At 35.7% G+C, this 19507-nt stretch overlaps 1 non-coding gene across 1 annotated transcript; it reads left to right on the forward strand.

Moving 5' to 3' along the window:
- The first annotated feature begins 9918 nt into the window (after positions 1-9918).
- Positions 9919-10025, forward strand: LOC141676368 (small nucleolar RNA R71). Its single transcript, XR_012556962.1, has one exon. It is a non-coding gene; the product is annotated as a small nucleolar RNA R71 (small nucleolar RNA).
- Positions 10026-19507: the final 9482 nt, after the last annotated feature.

The raw sequence follows: 19507 nt of genomic DNA on the forward strand, positions 1-19507 counted from the left end.
GTAAAGGACCAGCAATGGCAGCTACTGTACCGAAAGTGTTGGCATTACCTCCTCCACCACATCATAATCAGCCTAGAGCAAGGACTTTCAACATGAAGATGAAAGAGGCAGTGCAGAGCCCTAGTGTGATTGCAGGTACGCTTTTGGTAATTCAGTAAATTCCAAAGTATTAATTGATTCTGGAGCTACTCGTTCATTTATTTCTGAAAAATTCCTTGATAAGAGAATTGCGAAATTGAATTTTTGGGCGAGACGTTAATTATAAAATTAGCGAATGACGACCAAGTTCTGGTAAATTGAGTATGTCCTGCATGCGATATCGAAATAGTCGGACATCATTTCTCCGTAAAATTGATTCATTTTAAGCTAGGAGAGTTTGATGTTATTTTGGGGACGGATTGGTTAGCTTGTCATAATGCTCATATTGATTGAACGAAAAAGAAAGTAAAATTGTGAAGTGCGGAAAATGCAACGGTAATGTTCAAGGGCGACAGACAGCAACAGAAATTTCTGACAATAATGCAGACCAAACGATTGCTTCGACAGGGATGTGAGATGTACAGAGCTTATATGTTAGATACTGAAAAAGGAAGTCCTAAAATAGAAGACATTCCAGTTGTATGTGAATTTCCTGACGTCTTTCCAGATGAGTTTTCAGGGTTACCGCCAGACCGGGAAATTAAATTTATGATTAACCTAGCGCCATGTACAGAACCAGTATCGAAAGCTCCATATCGAATGCCTCCAGTCGAGATTAAAGAATTGTCAAGACAATTACAAGATCTTCTTGACCGAGGTATCATAAGACCCACTGTATCCCCATGGGGTGCACCGGTATTGTTCGTAAAGAAGAAAGATGGCAGCATGCGATTATGCATTGACTATCGGGAATTGAATAAGCTTACTATCAAGAATAAGTATCTTTTACCGATAATCGACGATTTATTCGATCAACTAAAAGAAGCCGCATGGTTTTCGAAGATAGATTTGTGATCGGATTATCATCAATTGAAGATTAAAGCTGAAGATATTCCCAAGACGGCATTCCGTATGAGATATGGACATTATGAGTTTCTTGTAATGGAATTTGGATTGACCAACGCGCCAGCAACATTCATGGATTTGATGAACAAAGTATTCAAGAGCTACTTGGATAAATTCGTGATTGTATTTATTGATGACATCTTGATTTACTCAAAGAAGGAAGAAGAGCATGCTGAGCATTTGAGGATAGCTTTGGAAATTCTAAGGAAAGAGAAATTGTACGTGAAATTCTTAAAATTTGAATTATAGTTAAAGGAAGTACAATTTTTAGAACACATTATCAGTAGAGAAGGTATTCAAGTCAATCCAGCAAAGATTGAAGCTGTGTTAAATTGGGAAAGACCGAAGACACCGATGGAAGTTCGAAGTTTCTTGGGATTGGCAGGATACTATAGAAGATTTGTCAAAGATTTTGCAAAAATAGCCATGCCATTGACGAAGTTGACTCGAAAAAGTGAAAAGTTCATATGGGACGGCAAATGTGAAGAAAGTTTTCAAGAGTTGAAGAATCAGTTTGTAACCGCACTGGTACTAGTATTTGCAGACGAGTATGGGGATTTTGTCATTTATAGCGATGCTTCATACCGTGGATTAGGATGTGTACTGATGCAACACGGTAACTTCATTGCATATGCTTCGAGACAACTAAAACCTCATGAACAGAAATATCCTTCGCATGATCTGGAATTAGCAGCGATCGTATTTGCATTGAAACTTTGGAGAAATTATCTTTACGGTGAGAGATGCGAAATCTACACGGATCATAAATGTCTGAAGTACATCTTTACATAGAAGGAACTGAACATGAGACAACACCGATGGCTGGCATTTATTAAAGATTATGATGTTACGATTAGTTATCATCCAGGAAAAGCGAATATTGTGGCAGATGCCCTAAGCCAGGAGGAAAGATTGAATCAGTTAACATCATGTGAAGAATTAACCAAAGAATTTGACAAGTTGGAAATCGAAGTTCGTGTTCCCCAGGAACCTACTGAAGCTATGTATGCTATGACTTTTCAGCCGGAATTACTAGAGAAGATTCGCCGTTGTCAAGAAGAAGTGATGAGTCAAAATGACGATTTAACAGGAGAAGAAATGACAACTCAAAAAGATAATGAAGGAATTCTATGCTTTGCATCAAGAATCTGGATCCCTAACGTGGCAGAACTGAAAGAAGAAATATTGTGAGATGCGCATAGTTCGAGGTATTCCATTCATCCAGGAAGTACAAAAATGTACCGAGATTTGAAGGAAAAATTTTGGTGGCCAAATATGAATAAGGAGATAGCTGAATGGGTAAGTAAATGCTACACATGTCAGCGAGTTAAAGCAGAACATCAACGTCCAAGTGGATTACTGCAACCATAGGATATTCCAGAATGGAAATGGGAACATATAGCGATGGATTTTGTGGTAGGACTTCCAAGAAGTAAAGCAAATCATGATGCGATATGGGTAATCATTGATAGATTAACAATGTCAGCACATTTTCTACCGATTAATGAAAGATTATCGCTCGATAAGCTAGTGCACTTGTATCTCAAGGAGATTGTGATGCGACATGGAATTCCAATATCTATCATGTCTGATCGAGATCCTCGATTTAATTCAAGATTTTGGAGACAATTTCAAGAATGTCTTGGAACTAAACTAAACATGAGTACCGCTTATCATCCGCAAACAGATGGACAAAGTGAAAGGACTATCCAAACAATCGAAGACATGCTACGAGTTTGTGCAATTGACTTCGAAGGCAGTTGGGATGAACATTTACCTTTAGTCGAATATTCTTACAACAACAGCTATCATGCGAGTATTGGAATGCCATCGTACGAAGCATTATATGGAAGAAAATGCAGATCACCAATATATTGGGATGAATTCGGAGAACTCAAGGTTTTGGGTCCAGAATTAATCCAACAGACTAAAGAAAAGATAGAACTTATTCAAAAGCGATTGAATGCAGCACAAAGTAGACAACGCAAATATACAGATCAAGCAAGAAAGGATATGGACAACCAGGAAGGAGATCATGTGTTAATAAAAATATCGCCATGGAAAGGATTAACCAGATTTGGCAACAAGGGTAAATTGAAGCCACGATATGTCGGACCGTTTGAAATTCTGAAGAAAGTGGGGAAGTTGCATACAAATTAGCTTTACCGCCTCATATGTAGCATATCTACAATGTGTTTCACGTATCAATGCTCAAGCGATATAATCCTGATTCTAGGCATGTGATCGAATATGAACCGATAGATATCCAACCTGATTTGTCTTTTGTAGAATAGCCGGTAAGAATTTTAGATCGGCGAGAGAAAGTGTTGAGAAATAAATCTGTGACTTTAGTGCGAGTATTGTGGAGAAACCCTATGGTTGAAGAATCAACCTAGGAACTTGAGAGCGAAATGTTAGAAAAGTATCCTCATTTGTTTTCATAGAGAGATTCTGAGGACAGAATCCTATTAAGGGGGGAAGGATGTAACGCCTGGGAAATTTACGTCTGTATTATATCATATTTATAATAAATTATGTGTTTTAATGTGTCATTTATGTGTAATTAACTGTAAAACCCTAATTGTTATGTGTTACATGCATTCGGTATTATTCTGGTATTTTTAAGATATTTTTTAGATATTTTAATTTTCACTTATAGCTTTTATTTCAAAAGTTTTACGACCCGAATCATGATTTTAAAGCAGATATTTCAAATAAAATAATGGGCCTTATTTTTCATCAAACAGCTTTTACCATCGCATTATTCTGAACATCTACGTATTTTATAAATTTTCTCATTTCACGAAAAATGACTTTTCCGGGCCCCACTGGGTGTTAAAAACCCCACAAAAAATACATTTTTATTTTTATAAAATTATAGGACTTTCATTTATATTATTTCTTTGTATTTTTGCATTATTCACAATTTTTGGGAAATTTTGGCATATATATTGTATATATAAAATATTTAATAATTAAATTTTAATACTCAAAAATTATAAAATTAGGGGCCTATTAATTTTAAAAAGTGTAGAATTAGGGCCTTAATTTTAATTAGGAGTATTAATTTTACTACTATAAATAGCCCAATTTTTATTTAATTATTATTAATTATTAACTAAAAATTTGAAATTAATTAAAATTCTCTGGAAACCGGGTCGGGAGAACAGTTTTGGGTCGAAGAATCAATCAAGGATTTCCAGCTGATTTCTGCATCAAATCGTGTGATTTAAGTACTGAAATTGAAGGTCTTGATATGTTCTTTCGGTTTTTGATATCAATTTCATGTTTTAATGCATCGTTTTTTATTTTCGATTTCTAGAGTTTATGTTCGAATTAGGGCTTTCTGATTCTAGGGTTACTATGATGTTTTGATGATTGATATAGCTTTGTTAGATGATTTACATTTGATTCATGGTGTTTAATTGCATAAACGATTCCTGGATAGCAAAGTTCGATTATTAGGGTTTATGTGAATTTTCAAAACCTAGCTTCGTGATTTTGGTCAATCTTTGGTTCTTGATTTGTTAGGACTTTGATTGTACGTGTTCTTAGCTTTGATTTGCACTATTAAACATTAAGTTCCATGTACGATTCTGTGATTTCGATATTTGGCCGGAGTTCATGTCGGTTTTGATCGGAGTTGAGGATTCAGGGATATTTCTGGTATGATTTGCCAGGGAATAGATTGGTGAAGTAATTTGGAGTTGAAACCCTGTGAAAACTGATTGCCGGAATCCTGGCCGGTCGCCGGATTCTGGGCAGATTCCCGTCATGTTCTTCATGACCCGGATTTGACCCGTTTGACCCGTTTCCAGAACCCGGTTTTGATCCGTTTTATCAGAGGTTTCATTTCTGACAAGTGTTTCTGGAAAATAAATTTTATTTTTATTTTTATTAATTTTAAAATCAGTTTTATTTATTTTATAAATTGATTAATTAATTATTTAATTAATTGATTTATATTATAAATAATTCTGAAATATTTTCTAAAAATCAGATTTAACTATTTTCTTAATTATTTACTATTTACTTATCATTTACTTATTAGTTATAAATTATTTAAAAATGATTAATTATTTTCATAATTAATCAAATAATTTTTAATAAATTATAATAAATTCATTTTAATTCCAAAAATTATAGAAAAATCATTTTTAATTATGATTTTTCTCAAATAATTATTTAAAAATTATTTTAGGGTTTAATAATTGGTAATAATTATTTATATTAAATAATAAATTAATTTATCTGTATTTAATTGATATTAATTAGACCGTTAGTCCGATTCGAGCGAAACGAAAGCCCTTTGACTCAGAAAAATGAATTATTTTTATTAAAAAAATAATATTAAAGCCTAGTTTCTTGTAGAATTTGGTTGACCTTGTTATTTATTTGACTATTAGTCAAATCGTGTGCCGAGACGAGTCTGAAAAATTCTGGAAAATAGGAAACGAGTCAGATAATGATAAGTTAAGCGAACATCGAGTCAGTTTTGATTCTAAAAATTATTTTAACTATAAAAATGATTATGTGCTTATGTGTATTATGTGGTTAACCGAGTGTTGCTTGTTCATATATGATATACGAGTCGGTCATAAGCGCATGGGTAGAAAATAGGAACGATGTGAAGTCGATTTGACACGCAATTGAAGTACGAGATGTTTAAATCATTCTCTTTTCCTAACAGAAGCTAAGCCATCAAGGCAGGTCGAGTCGGTAATAGATGAAGGTGATCTAATTGAAGTAAGTCGCGCGGAAGGCAAGTTTTTCCCCTATTCTAATTTCAAAATAGTGATATTTCTTCAGATTCATATTACGTTTGCACTCTTTTGATTCTTGTTTCTATTCCATTTCAATTTCTTATTCATATTCCAATTGTTATTCACAAATATTGATATATTCTGGTGTTTGGAATATATCAAAGCATACCGATTGTTCCAGTTGCTACTTTAAGGACTGGATAATGATACTTTTGGGGTTAAGCTTCACTAAATCCTAAGGACCGGGACATAACCTGATCCTTGATATGAGCCATAATGCTTGGGTGCCCGACATGATCTATATAGTGAGATATAGATCTGCACTGTATCCTGGTTGATCCGCAGGGTATAGATGCGAACTTGTGTCTAGTTTAGTTCATTTGTACTCGCCAACATTGGACTTCTTTCTCTTCTCGTGGGGTTATATCTTTGCAGATATACCCAGGTTACTGATTTACTTAAACTGCTTTACCACTAATTATATTTTACGGACTTGTTGAGCAATTTTTGGCTCACCCCTTCTTATTGTTATTCACCTTATTGTTTTCAGTTAAGAAGGAATATGAAACCCATCAGGACTCGAGTGGCAAAGAAGCGGGTCAAGCCTCAGGATTCTCTCATACCCAAGGTGTTGATCATAATCCAGGAAGAAAGCTTTGAGTTGCCCGAATATGTGGAGTGTAGATAGTTAGTGTGTGTGTATGTGTGTGTGTGTGTTTGAATAAAAGATGAAATTAGTTTAAAATTGGTTAGACAATGGTTTCTAATAAAGAGAGTTTATAAGATTTTGAATTTGGTTTGGAATAAAGTAGTTAGTGGTTCTTGTTTTCATACTTCAACCTAAAAAGATCCTGGTTAGTGTTAAAGGAGTTTAGATATAATTCTTTATAATTTGTAAATCAGATTGTACATGTTTGGTGAATAGTGAGTAACCCCCAGACTTATACCCCGGGTCTGGAGGGCGTTACACAATAGCCAATAGTTCTTTCTACATAGTAGTGTAATTCAGCTGAGCACCGGTTATGGTCTTATTAGCATAGTAGACCACATGAAATATGTTATTCTTCCTCTGCCTAAGAACTGTTCCAACTGCATAGCCACTTACATCGTACATCATCTCAAAAGGCTCTTTCCAATCAGGTGCGGTTTTGACAGGTGCCATAATTAAACTCTTCTTCAATGTATCAAAAGCTACAAGGCACTCGTCATCAAATTTAAAAGGAACATCCTTCTCTATTAGACTGCACAAAGGCTTTGAAATTTTCGAGAAATCTTTGATAAAACGCTTGTAGAAACCCGCATGACCAAGAAAACTGTGAATTCCCTTAACAGAGTTAAGTGGAAGAAGATTCTCAATGACCCCCACCTTAGCCTTGTCCACCTCAAGACCCTTATTAGAAACCTTGTGCCCGAGAATAATGCCCTGACGCACCATAAAATGACATTTTTCCCAATTGAGAACCAGATTGGTCTCAACACAGCTCTTGAGAACTTGTCCCAGATTCTGCAAGTATTCATCAAAAGAATCACCAAAGACTGAGAAGTCGTCCATGAACACCTCCATATTCTGGCCAATCATGTCAGAAAATATGGCCATCATACATCTCTGAAAAGTGGTTGGTGCACCACACAAACCAAAAGAAACTCGTCTGAAGGCGAAAGTACCAAATGGACAAGTGAAGGTAGTCTTCTCCTGATCTTCTGGGGCGATACAAATTTGATTATAACCCAAATAGCCGTCTAGAAGACAGTAATACTCGTGACCGGCTAACCTATCAAGCATCTTATCAATAAAGGGAAATGGAAAGTGGTCCTTCCTAGTGGCTTTGTTCAGCTTCCTATCCATGCAGACTCTCCACCCCGTGACTGTCCATGTAGGAATAAGCTAATTCTTCTCATTTTCTACCACAGTAATGCCACCTTTCTTTGGCACACATTGGACCGGGCTTACCCATGAACTGTCAGAGATAGGATAGATGATCCATGCATCCAGCCACTTTAGAATTTCCTTCTTCACTACTTCCTTTATGATTGGATTAAGTCTTCTTTGTTGCTCGACTGTAGGCTTGCTACCTTCCTCTAGCAGAATTTTGTGCATGCCATAAGAAGGGCTGATTCCCTTGATATCTACTATAGTCCATCTAATTTCCGATTTGAACTCTCTCAGAATCCTCAAAAGCTTTTCCTCATCGCTACCTGAAAGGTTTGATGCAATAATAACAGGCAGAGTAGATGCATCACCTAAAAACGCATACCTCAAATGTTCAGGTAAAGGCTTAAGCTCGAAAGTGGGAGCTTCCTCAATAGAAGGCTTGAGGCGTTTAGGAGCTTTGCTTAATTCCTCCATTCCAAGAGATTCAAAAGGCATATCAATCTTCCTCTTCTAGGGAGAAGCATTCAAATACTGTAATTTCTCATCACCTTCATCATCTCCACTGTCTGAATTCCCCAATAAGGCTATTTTTAAGGCATCAGACCTTAGCAATTGATCAAGTTCCGGTGTGACCACCGAATCGACCAACTCCACTTTCAAGCACTCCTCATTATCAGCAAGAAATTTCATAGCATTGAACACATTAAAAGTTACATCCTGATCCAGCCCTCTCATTGTAAGCTCGCCCTTCTGCACATCTATCAAGGTTCGGCCAGTTGCCAAGAAAGGCCTTCCCAAGATTATGGGAATCTTCTTATCCTCCTCGAAATCAAGAATGACGAAATCAACAGGTAAAATAAGTTTATCCACCTTGACCAAGACATCCTCCACAATACCTCGCGGATATGTAATAGAACAGTCGGCCAACTGCAAGGTCATATAAGTTGGTTTGGGATCAAGTAAGTCCAACTGCTTGAAAATTGATAACGGTATCATATTGATGCTAGCTCCCAAGTCATATAAGCGTCTATCAAAAGACACTTTCCCAATAGTACATGGAATAATGAAGCTTCCTGGATCTGTAAGCTTCGGAGGCAACTTCTGTTGCAGCACAGCACTACATTCCTTCGTGAGAGCAACAGTCTCTAAATCATCTAACTTCACCTTCTGAGAGAGAATACTTTTCATAAACTTTGCATAGCTAGGCATATGCTCGAGAGCCTCGGCGAAAGTTATGTTGATATGAAGTTTCTTGAACACCTCCAGAAACTTCTCAAATTGCTTGTCCAACTTTTTCTTCTACATCCTCTTAGGAAAAGGTGGTGGAGGATAGATCTGTTTCTCCCCTGTATTACCCTCAGGTGGAGTGTGCTCAACAGTAGTCTTCCTTGGTTCCACTTCTTCATCATGCTGTTTTGCTTCTTTCTCAGCCCCAGCTTCTTCAGTCAACTCTTGAGTTTGTTCGGGATTCGCAACCTTCCCAGACCTCAAAGTAATTGCCTTTACCTGCTCCTTAGCTTCCCTCTTTCCTGGAACTTCAGTGTCACTAGGAAATGTACCAGGTTGACGATTTAGCAAGGCATTGGCAATTTGGCCAACTTAATTTTCCAAGGTCTTGATAGACACAGCTTAACTCTTGCACATAAGCTTCAACTCCTCCAATTCAGATTTTTCATTAGCTTGTTACAGCTGGAGTTGTTGTCTTGGTGCATACTGTGTTTGCTAAAAACCAAGGGGGTTGTATTGTTTAGCTGGATACTGCTATTAAGGCTGTTGAACCGCATTCTGAGCATTGCTCCAGCTGAAATTAGGATGATTACGATTGTTAGGATGATAGGTGGTTGGCACTGGTTTCTGCGATCGTTGGAAGTTGCTCACGAACTGCACTGATTCACTAAAAATTGTGCACTGATCAGTCTCATGGGCACCGATATAAAGCTCACAGACACTAGTGATTTGATTAACTCCATAATTAGCCAAAGAGTCCACCTTCATCGTCAAAGCCTTAAGTTGGGAAGCGATAGCAGTTGCTGCATCCAACTCCAGAATTCCTGCTACTTTTCCTGAGTCAGTCTCTGGGAAGGATTCTGGTACTCATTAGCAGAAATCAGTTCAAAAAGTTCATAAGTTTCATCATAGCTTTTAGCCCACAAGGCTCCTCCTGATGCTGCATCAAGCATGGGTCTAGAAGTAGCACCCAATCCATTGTAGAAGCAATTAATAATCATCCAATCAGGCATGCCATGGTATGGGCACTTCCTTAGCATCTCTTTATATCGATCACAAGCCTCACACAGAGATTCACCAATTTGATGCACAAATTGAGTAAGAGCATTCCTGATTGCAGCGGTCTTTTCCATGTGAAAGAATTTCATGAGAAACTTTTACGCAAGATCCTCCCATTTAGTGATAGACCCTAGTGGTAGAGAATATAACCAGCACTTACCTTTGTCCCTCAGAGAGAATGGGAAGAGTCGCAGCTTGATAGCATCTTCAGTCACACCATTGAACTTGAAAGTATCGCAGATCTCGATGAAATCTCTGATGTGCATGTTGGGGTCTTCAAAAGGAGAACCTCCAAACTGAACTGAGTTCTGTATCATATGGATCGTGCCTGCTTTGATCTCAAAAGTGTTAGCCAAGATGGCTGGTCTGATGATACTCGACTGAATGTCATGGATCTTAGGCTGAGCATAGTTCATCAAAGCCTTAGGATTTTCTGCTTGATCTCCCATTGCTACTACAATTGTTCTTCAACTTTCTCTTCTTCTTCTACCTTCTGTTCATCCTCAACAACTTCCTTACGCACTACCACAAGTTCTTCCTCGGCTTTATCCAGTGTTCTCTTATGAGTATGTGAACGCGTATGCATACACCCTCACTAGAGTACCTGAAACAAGACATGGAAAAATTAAGTAACAATGTCCGAGTCAATGAACTTTAACGAAAACTGATGTCAAGCACATAAACTATAAATTAATACTGTAGTCCCCGGCAGCGGAGCCAAAAACTTGTTAGTCGCTAAACACACGCTAATAATACATGCAAGTATACGAGTTCACAAGTACTATAGAATCTTTTCTAGTTTGTTCCCACAGAGACTGTATTGGTTAACTATTTAATTTACGCAGCTAAGCAACAATGTATGGTTATTATCCAATGCTAAGATGTTAGGTCCCGAATTATCGTAGAAGGGGGGTTGAATACGATAATCACTAAATTAAAAATTCTTTCGAATCTTTAGCGGATATACATTTAGTGCTCGATTAGTGGTTTTGTGTTCTTGAGAGGAATAGTGTTTGGAACAATAAAACGAAGAACACAAGATATTCGGGGAAGTATATATTCGTATATAAATCCTCGAGGGGTGTTGCTACACTCCGATAAATAAATTTACCGGCTACAATATAAGAACAAGAAAGTTCCTAGATTCTGCAAAGATTTACAAATCAAATCCTACAATGATCTAGCTTTTGTTTGTCTAAGGATTTAATTACCGGGTAATGATTATAATACCCCTAAGAATATACAAGAGTTAAATCAAATATTATAACGTTACTCCGGTGAGAAGTTAAACGGATATTTAAAAAGCTTGAGCTTGTCTGTATACTCTTTGTTTCATGTTTTCATCTCCTCTCGTGAAACAGAAGATGAACAAAACTCAGAACAACTGCTTAATTCTGCTTCAAAGTGTAGACTTATATAAATTCAATTGGACAGGTGGTATTTCTGTGTCCACACAAGTCCTTGAATTGCTGTAAATGAATCAATGAATATAACTCCTCTATGGTGACCAGGGCAAGCTTCTGTGGCGACCAGTGTCTCTTTAGAGCTCTATGACGACGGTAAATCCTCTATGGTGACCAGTTATCCTCTATGGTGACCAGTGTACTAAGATGAACTCTATGGCGACCAAGAGACCCTCTATGGCGACCACATGACTTCTATGGCGACCAAGAGAACCTCTATGGTGACCAAGAGAGCCACTTGTAGTCCTGTATGTAGCTCTATGGCGACCAGGTAGAGACATATTCCTTCTGTGGCGAATAGAGCCTATGGAGACCACTGGTACCATAGAGAATCTCTATGGAGACATGTGTGGTGCCTTAGAGATTTTATCTATGGAGACCAGTTATGTGGCGACCAGTGACTTGGAACACTTCCGTGGAGACCAACTAGAAGACTGGTATAACTTAGAATATTCATGCTCTTGTCAAACCATTCTTCAATGTATCAATACTTTCTTTTGTAATTAAATTAAAATCCCTTCTTGTATACAGATGTTTGGTGCACTGGTCTGGTTCACAAACAACTAGCATTGAGAGAACCTAATTCAATTTGACTTGTGTGTCTGAGTTGATTCAGATTGGTTGAATATCCATTGCTTCTAACACTGACTGTCAATAAAAAAATGTACTTTCACTGGAATCCTTTCTGGTACTTTAGACAACGTCTTCATTCAACTACAATCTTGAATACTTCATTCACTGTTTTTACCAACACTTGAACATATAAATGAACTCCTGTCAGTGAGTATAGCTTCAAGACTGCAATTGTCTTCTTTAACCTTTGTCTATACCATGTCTTCAATTCTTCAGATTCCTATGCTTCACAGACAGTCTATCTTTAATCAATGCCAATACACTGAAATCTTTTGGTAGCACTTATACACTGAATCTTCATCATTTCTGAAACCCTGAAAGTCTTTAACCTTTATTCTTCACTGAGGCATGAACATATTAATGAACTTCTTTCAGTGACCTGTAAACAGACTTCCAACCTTCTTCTAATCTTTTGATTCTTTATATTTTCCTTGTCTTTATTCTTCCTGATTTCTTGTGTTGTCATAGTATTATTAACCTGTCATGTTCTAGTGTTGTTATCTTGTTGAGTTATCACGTAACTGTTCATACAGCTATGCAGTCTCACCAATAATCCCCCCCTATTTGATTGTTAAACCTAACAAACAAATTAAATAGAGAGGATAACTCAATTAACAACTAGAAAAAGTAATGTACCAGGACTTGTAAATAATGCTACTGGTTTTCTGAATCAAATACTGCATTTTCCAGATTTCTTGAGTAACTGAAATGAAAGATGCTTGTTCCTCTAGCACTGAACTGATCTTCATGTAGCTTCATCTTCATTTCCTTGGTTCTTCAAATCTCTTCCAGATAATACTTCTCAATCTTGAAGTAATCATCAGCAGCTTCTTTTGTACAACCACATTTCATGTTGAGAAGCACATATCTCTCTTGCTTCTCCCCCTATGAGAATCAACTGCTTATAGGAGATCACCTTCGTTTATCACCTCTCCCATATAATAGGATCCACAGATAAAAACTAATGGTACTCCCCTTTTGGAAAACAGCTTCTCCCCTTATGAGGAATAGTGATGAACCAACCCACATCTTCTGATTACTAGGAAATCACCTTGTGTTTACCACCTCTCCTGTACAATAGGATCCGTAGTTACAAAAAAAAATGGTGTGGTGTAGTGTACATGTGTTTTACCTTTTTCCTCCTCCCTGCTATTTATGCCCCTTAGTTGAGGAATCCTCCAAACTATTATATTAGCTTTTATCTCCCCCTTAAAGAAGGAATGTATGTTGTTGTCTGAAGGAGTTCTCATATTTTACTTGGTTGGAAAAGAAATAAAAAGTCAGAGTCTGATCAATCATGTCCCTTTAAATGCTACAAGTATGACTTCATTGTTGATCATCATGTTCACCAATCTTCCCAACTCCTTACACCTCCCAATGTGAGATCACAAATTGTTACCAATTGTTAGCTCCCAACTTGTTAGGTCCCGAAGTATTCTAATCCAATATGTAAATATTAGGTCCCTAATAGTTAGGATCCAATCATAAACAGATTCGAGACTCGAAGTATCAACAAAAATGTTTACGGATAGGGAATGGGATATGGTGATTCTCTTTCTTCCTCACTGTGAGTGTGTGATTCTGTTTCGTGTACCTCACATATGTTTCACTCTTCTCTCCACTCGTGTTTACACTCATTCTCACAAGTGTATCACTCCTCTCATAGCTCCAAAATCCAGCTGTACCTTGTTAGGTCCAAATATACATACAGAGGGGGGTGAATGTATGCTTTTCATTTTTCGTTAATTAATTGCAGCGGAGAATAAACCTCGAAAACGAAATAAACAAACACTAAGAGATTCACAGAATAATTCTTTTTATTAAGAAATTAAACCGTAAAGGTTTGCTTACAACTCTGAATATAAATAATTCGAAGCAACAAATATAGAGAGAACCAAAATAATAATAATTAATTTGGGGTTCTATCTATCACTCTAAAAATTCAAAACTTCTATCAAAAGATTTTAAATACAATCAATAGAACTTTAAACAATGAGTGTTAAAAATTTGTAAGGCTTGAAATTATTGAAATCAACCCACTCTACAAGAAAAATTCTGCAGAGCTTTAATGGTGTTTTGCTGAGAAGTGTTTTAAACCAATCTGCTGTAAATTGGTTTTGTAGAGGTAGAATTGTAGGAGAGATAAAAAAAAGACTATGTGGCTGCCTCTTGTCCATTTGTTTTAATTGGTACAGCTTGTAAAAATAATTCTATGGCGATCAATAATATCTGTGTAGCCGCCTTTGCCTAAAAATAATTTTTGAATGAATCTTGTGGCGACCGGAAAGGAGAGAGAGAGCAGCACATGCACTGTACTAATTCTGTGGGGCGACAACAGGCAGGAGAGAGAGAGAATGAGTCGCAATACAAAATAAAAGCAGCCGCCTTTGCCTTGGTCTAATTCGCCTATGGCGATTCTTCTATGGCGATAGAAACACACAGTACATGTTTCTTCCTTTATTTCTTTTGTTTGAATAAACAAAAGCAGCACAACATGCATGCAGCTTGGTCAACATGCAATACAGGAGGAAGCTGTTGTTTGCGCGAAAAGAAAATAAACAGGCGCCTTGGAAATGCATGTGCGCCACACGCGGACGGAATAGGAGGAGGGTCCCCGCGTGCAAGTCACACGCGCGTCATGTGTTCCAGAGTAAAATCATAAAAGAAACTGCCACTACTTATTGAATCAATTGATTCATTTTTTTGTTTTTGTTCCGTGGTCCCGCATAGATTGCTTTCTCTGCCACACAAAAGGAATGCACAGCTTCACTTGATTACTTTTAATTCGTTATGTACCACATACATGCATAAGTTTATTTTTTCAATCACCCACAGCACTCACCCTGCCAATTTATTTCATGTACATTTGATTTCCGGTTTGTTTGATTTCTCAGTACAACTCCTGGCTGGAAAAACTAATAATTCAGAAAAAATAAAATACAAGTTTGATTTTAAAATAAATAAATAAATAAAGTTTTTAATTTTATTTATTTATTTAATTAAACTTCAAACATTTATTTTATTTATCCATAACTAAATATTGATATTAAATTAAATAAATAAATGATATGAGTTTCATTTATTCATTTAATAAAAATCAATCTTTAATTTATTTATTTTAAAATCAGTTGTGATATAAAATTAAATAAATAAATGAATGAATTTCCATTTATTCATTTAATAAGAAATCAGTCCTTGATTAAAAATAAATCTAGTAAATCCTAGAGTTGTACTCCTTTGTATCTTCAGCCCTTCTAATCTCCGGGATCTTGTACCTCAACATATTTCCAGACTCCTCGAGTACAAAACCCACTTAACAGTATTTCTAAAAATAATCCTCCGTTTCCTTTCACGGATCTCTGACGTCTCGTGCACGAGTCTGGTTCACAGACGACTAGTTCCTCTCTCAGGCCTTCGTATTATACTCGTATAAACCACTGTTAAGTCTTCTACCAAATATAACCAACTTTACTAGGAATCCTTGAGGTCTTCACACTGATTCTGACAACTGCTTCGAATGACTCCAACCTTATTACTCCGATGCCTGAACATATTAATGAACTTCATCCGGATCGTTGTTGACGTCTTCTTCACTGCAGCTAACAAAACCTTTTGTGCATATACCCAATATCCAATATGTACTGATCCTAGTGGAACATAGATTATTTCAAAGTCCTTGTCCTATGTTGAGTTATCCAAACCAGTATTGTTGAGTTATACGTACAACTTCAATCTTGCTCAACATACCTGCAAGGAAAATCACCTTAGCCATCCTTAAGGAGGTCACATGTGGTGCAATGGGAGTTCGCAAATCCCCATCCTTGTTAGACTCGTCAGATGAATCTGAGTTATAATCTATAAGTTGTAGTTTCCCTTTTAGGGTTCCAGATTTGAACTCTGGGAAGGTAAACAATGATCCAAAAAATTTAGAATAAAGATCAAAGTTTCCTTCTAATGTTTGTGAAGACATTTCCTTGTGAATCATCTAGTAATATCTGAATCATTGTCAACAAGTTGTCGATCTGCACCTATGTCAGATCCACTATTCGCAGATGCATCCAGGGGATTTAAGCCTGGGGAGGTAGAAACTGACTACTGACATATGGATATTGGATCAGTATCCTCTCCTAATACCTGTAAAGGCAATTGGTCCATTAAAGAACCTTGAACAATCGAATCGGACCGTAAAATGGTCGAAGCTCTTGTTTCCGTCAACTCATCCTTTGTGTGTGTAACCTTTCCTTGTGCATCAAGAATTGCTTATATTTGAGGTGGTGACACTACATCGGATACCCTGGCCGATAGGCGAATTTCAATAGACGCACCTTGTTGAGAGGATGAATCTAGTAACTGTTTTGGTGTCTTTTCAGCCATTACATCTTTTTGAGAAGATGTATGGGAGCTAGCAGTTGTCTCAGTTTTGATACTACTCATCTTTATAGAAAACAGAGCTGCTAGGTTGACTTCAGAACCTTCCTTATGTGGTGCACTAAGGCACTTTCTCCCTCACGCTCATTCATACTTCATTTTAGTGGTAAGAGAGTGTTGGTTGGTTCTGTTTCCGTGTTTGTCTTTACAGTCTGGGATAGAAGTTGTGGGTTTTCAACCTCATGACTATCAAATGAAAGAATGCCATTGGAGGCTGAACCTGCATCACAGAGCGTATGGCAATATAGAGATAAAATGCACTTAAGATCTATAAAGAATGAAAATTATGCATTTAATCTTTTAAGAGAAATGATGTACAATAGTGATTTCAAAAGGATTTTTAATGAAATAAGAAATCACCAATGTAGAAAGAAGTTTGATTTTTCTCTAAAAAGTGTTTGAGTGCACAAGTCTGTTTTTATGCCTAAAAAGATAAATGATTTGATAAGACACAGACTGATGACCTTGCAGTATAAAGAAGAGAAAGAAAGCAAATACAACAGGTACGCCAATTAATAAGATTGATGAAGTAGCAATTAATTTTGTCTTTCAATATGAATGAGTTCTTGTAAAAACATTGATCACTTAGGGTAAAGTCTAAGCAATTCTCATTCACGTCAAAAGCACCAGAATCTATCTTTATAAGATTATAATCAACAAAATTATTTATTGATAAATAATCTTAATAAGACTGACTATGCTGCTAATTTCAAATTATAGTGAATCTTTCAGATATAGCAACTCATGTAAATTCACTAGAACTTAAAATCTCACAATTATCTACCACAAAATATATTAACAATTTATCATTGACTGATACTTGTCAAGTACTTTAGTTACCAATAATTATATTGCATCTTATTTAAATATTAAAATAAGATATCAATGAATTAAATACCAATTATCGATCAAAAAGATACCAGCATTCAATTTCATATATCATACAATTGTTAACTCCTAACAACTGTAGTATCTCAAACAATATTGGTTCAATAAATAAAGCAACATTAACCAACATTGACTTGTTTACAATCTTAGAAAAATATTCTAAGTTCCATATACTTTGATCCATTGAGTATTGCATCTATTATCAAAGTGTTTAGGAATTTGCAAATAAGTATAAAAATTATTCTAGGTGGACAACATATGGTTACTTCTAATAAAGTAAAATCCTTTTTAACCGTAGTTGTACTTCAAGAGATATTTTTACACTTTCTATATTAGTATAAGTGACTGAAGATAAGCATTGATTACTCAGAGGAGTTCTAAGTAATGTCACAAATACTAATACTTCACAATTAGTTCATAGTTAAACTCTTAACTAAATATCATTAACTGATATAAGTCAAAAATTAGCATACAACCAATCATGCTACAATCATGATTCTGATTTCAATGAATTCTTGAGATGTGAACATTGCTAAATTCACTAAAACTAAAATCTCATAATTAACTTATAACACATAAGATACAATCAATATGTTAGATATCAATTATTGACAGATTTAGTTATAATCAATCATGCTGCTTATTTATTTTAAGTTAGTTTGAATTATGGAGCAAATAAAATCATTGAATTGCTTCAATTTCCATAATCCAAACTTCCTAAAATAAATACTAAATAAATAAATACTAAATATCTATGAGTTAGATACTAGCACTTAAATATTTTAATAATTATCCTTGAATAATCACCAATAGAATATATGACTTATATACATGGAAATCACTTTCTGGATAATTAGTAATTTTAGAAATACTGTCTAAGCATATAAAATATTGAGAGTTTTATACACATAACTTAGAAAATACTTCAATTTTCAATATTAGTGATTTTAGAAATAAGCATTGATTACTTAGAACAAAAATTTTAAATAATATCACTAATACTAAAAGTATCACAATTATTCGTACCGGATACAAATAACTATGCTACATATTATTTTAACATAATTTAAATTATGAGACTGATATGGAATGGAATTGTCTACGGTCATAATTTAAATCAATTAAAATAATATTCAAACTTCATGATATAATACTTAACTATCACAACTGTATATGACATTGTAATCATGATAATCAAGATAGTAGCACTAAGTACGAGGTACTGGATTACTGATAAATTCACAAGTCCTTTAAATATTAAAGATTTAATACTTGTGAACTTATATGAAGAATTTCTTACAGATGGGATTTCCAACTAGTATGCAATGAATGATATCCCACACTTACAAACCAGTCTTGAAAGATTAATTTTAACAAGTGATTTAATAAGTATTTCTGCAAGTGACTCTTTGACTAAAAGACATGCTCCCGAAATAAATGATACCTGGTATGAAGGTGCTTTGTCATAGAGTGTTCCACAGAGTTGTTGGATTTGAAGTTGTTTCTCATTATAACAGGAAATCAATCTTCTTCCATAAAGTTGACAGCTTTCTGAGATGCTTCTCCTGTCACTTAGGTTGACAGCTTCAGAGATGCTTCTCCTGTCTTTCTTACAGCCTGTGTAGTCTATATCTATATAGCCAAACATGTTAAGCACAATATATTTAGGGTACTTTACTCCAAGAGTTGGTAATCCCTTAAGATATCTAATAATCTTTTTAATAGCTATAAGATTGGATTCTTTAGGATCCACTTGGAACCTTGCACATTGGCATCTTGAGAACATTACATGTTGTTTATTAGCATTTCAGTAAAAGAGTGAGCTTGTCATACCTCTCTAGCTTGTCATTATACCGGAGTTGCACTGATCAAGCTTAAGTGGTTCTTGTTGGTAAGTAGTCTTGACATGTTCGGAATCTTCCAAATTTTGCATCTTCAAAAGATCCTTAACTTATTTGTATTGCCATCATTATTTTGGTTTACTTTTCCTCCTAAAAGAATTGTTCTTTTGGCTTGCTTGAGCTCCTAAAAGAATTATTCTAATGGATTGCTTGAAGTAATTCCAAAAAGAATTGCAACTTTCCAACATGCTCCTCCATACCTATTCTGCAACTACTTAGCGAATAATC

Source organism: Apium graveolens, chromosome 7 (genome assembly GCF_009905375.1).
Source record: "Apium graveolens cultivar Ventura chromosome 7, ASM990537v1, whole genome shotgun sequence".
NCBI lineage: Eukaryota > Viridiplantae > Streptophyta > Magnoliopsida > Apiales > Apiaceae > Apium > Apium graveolens.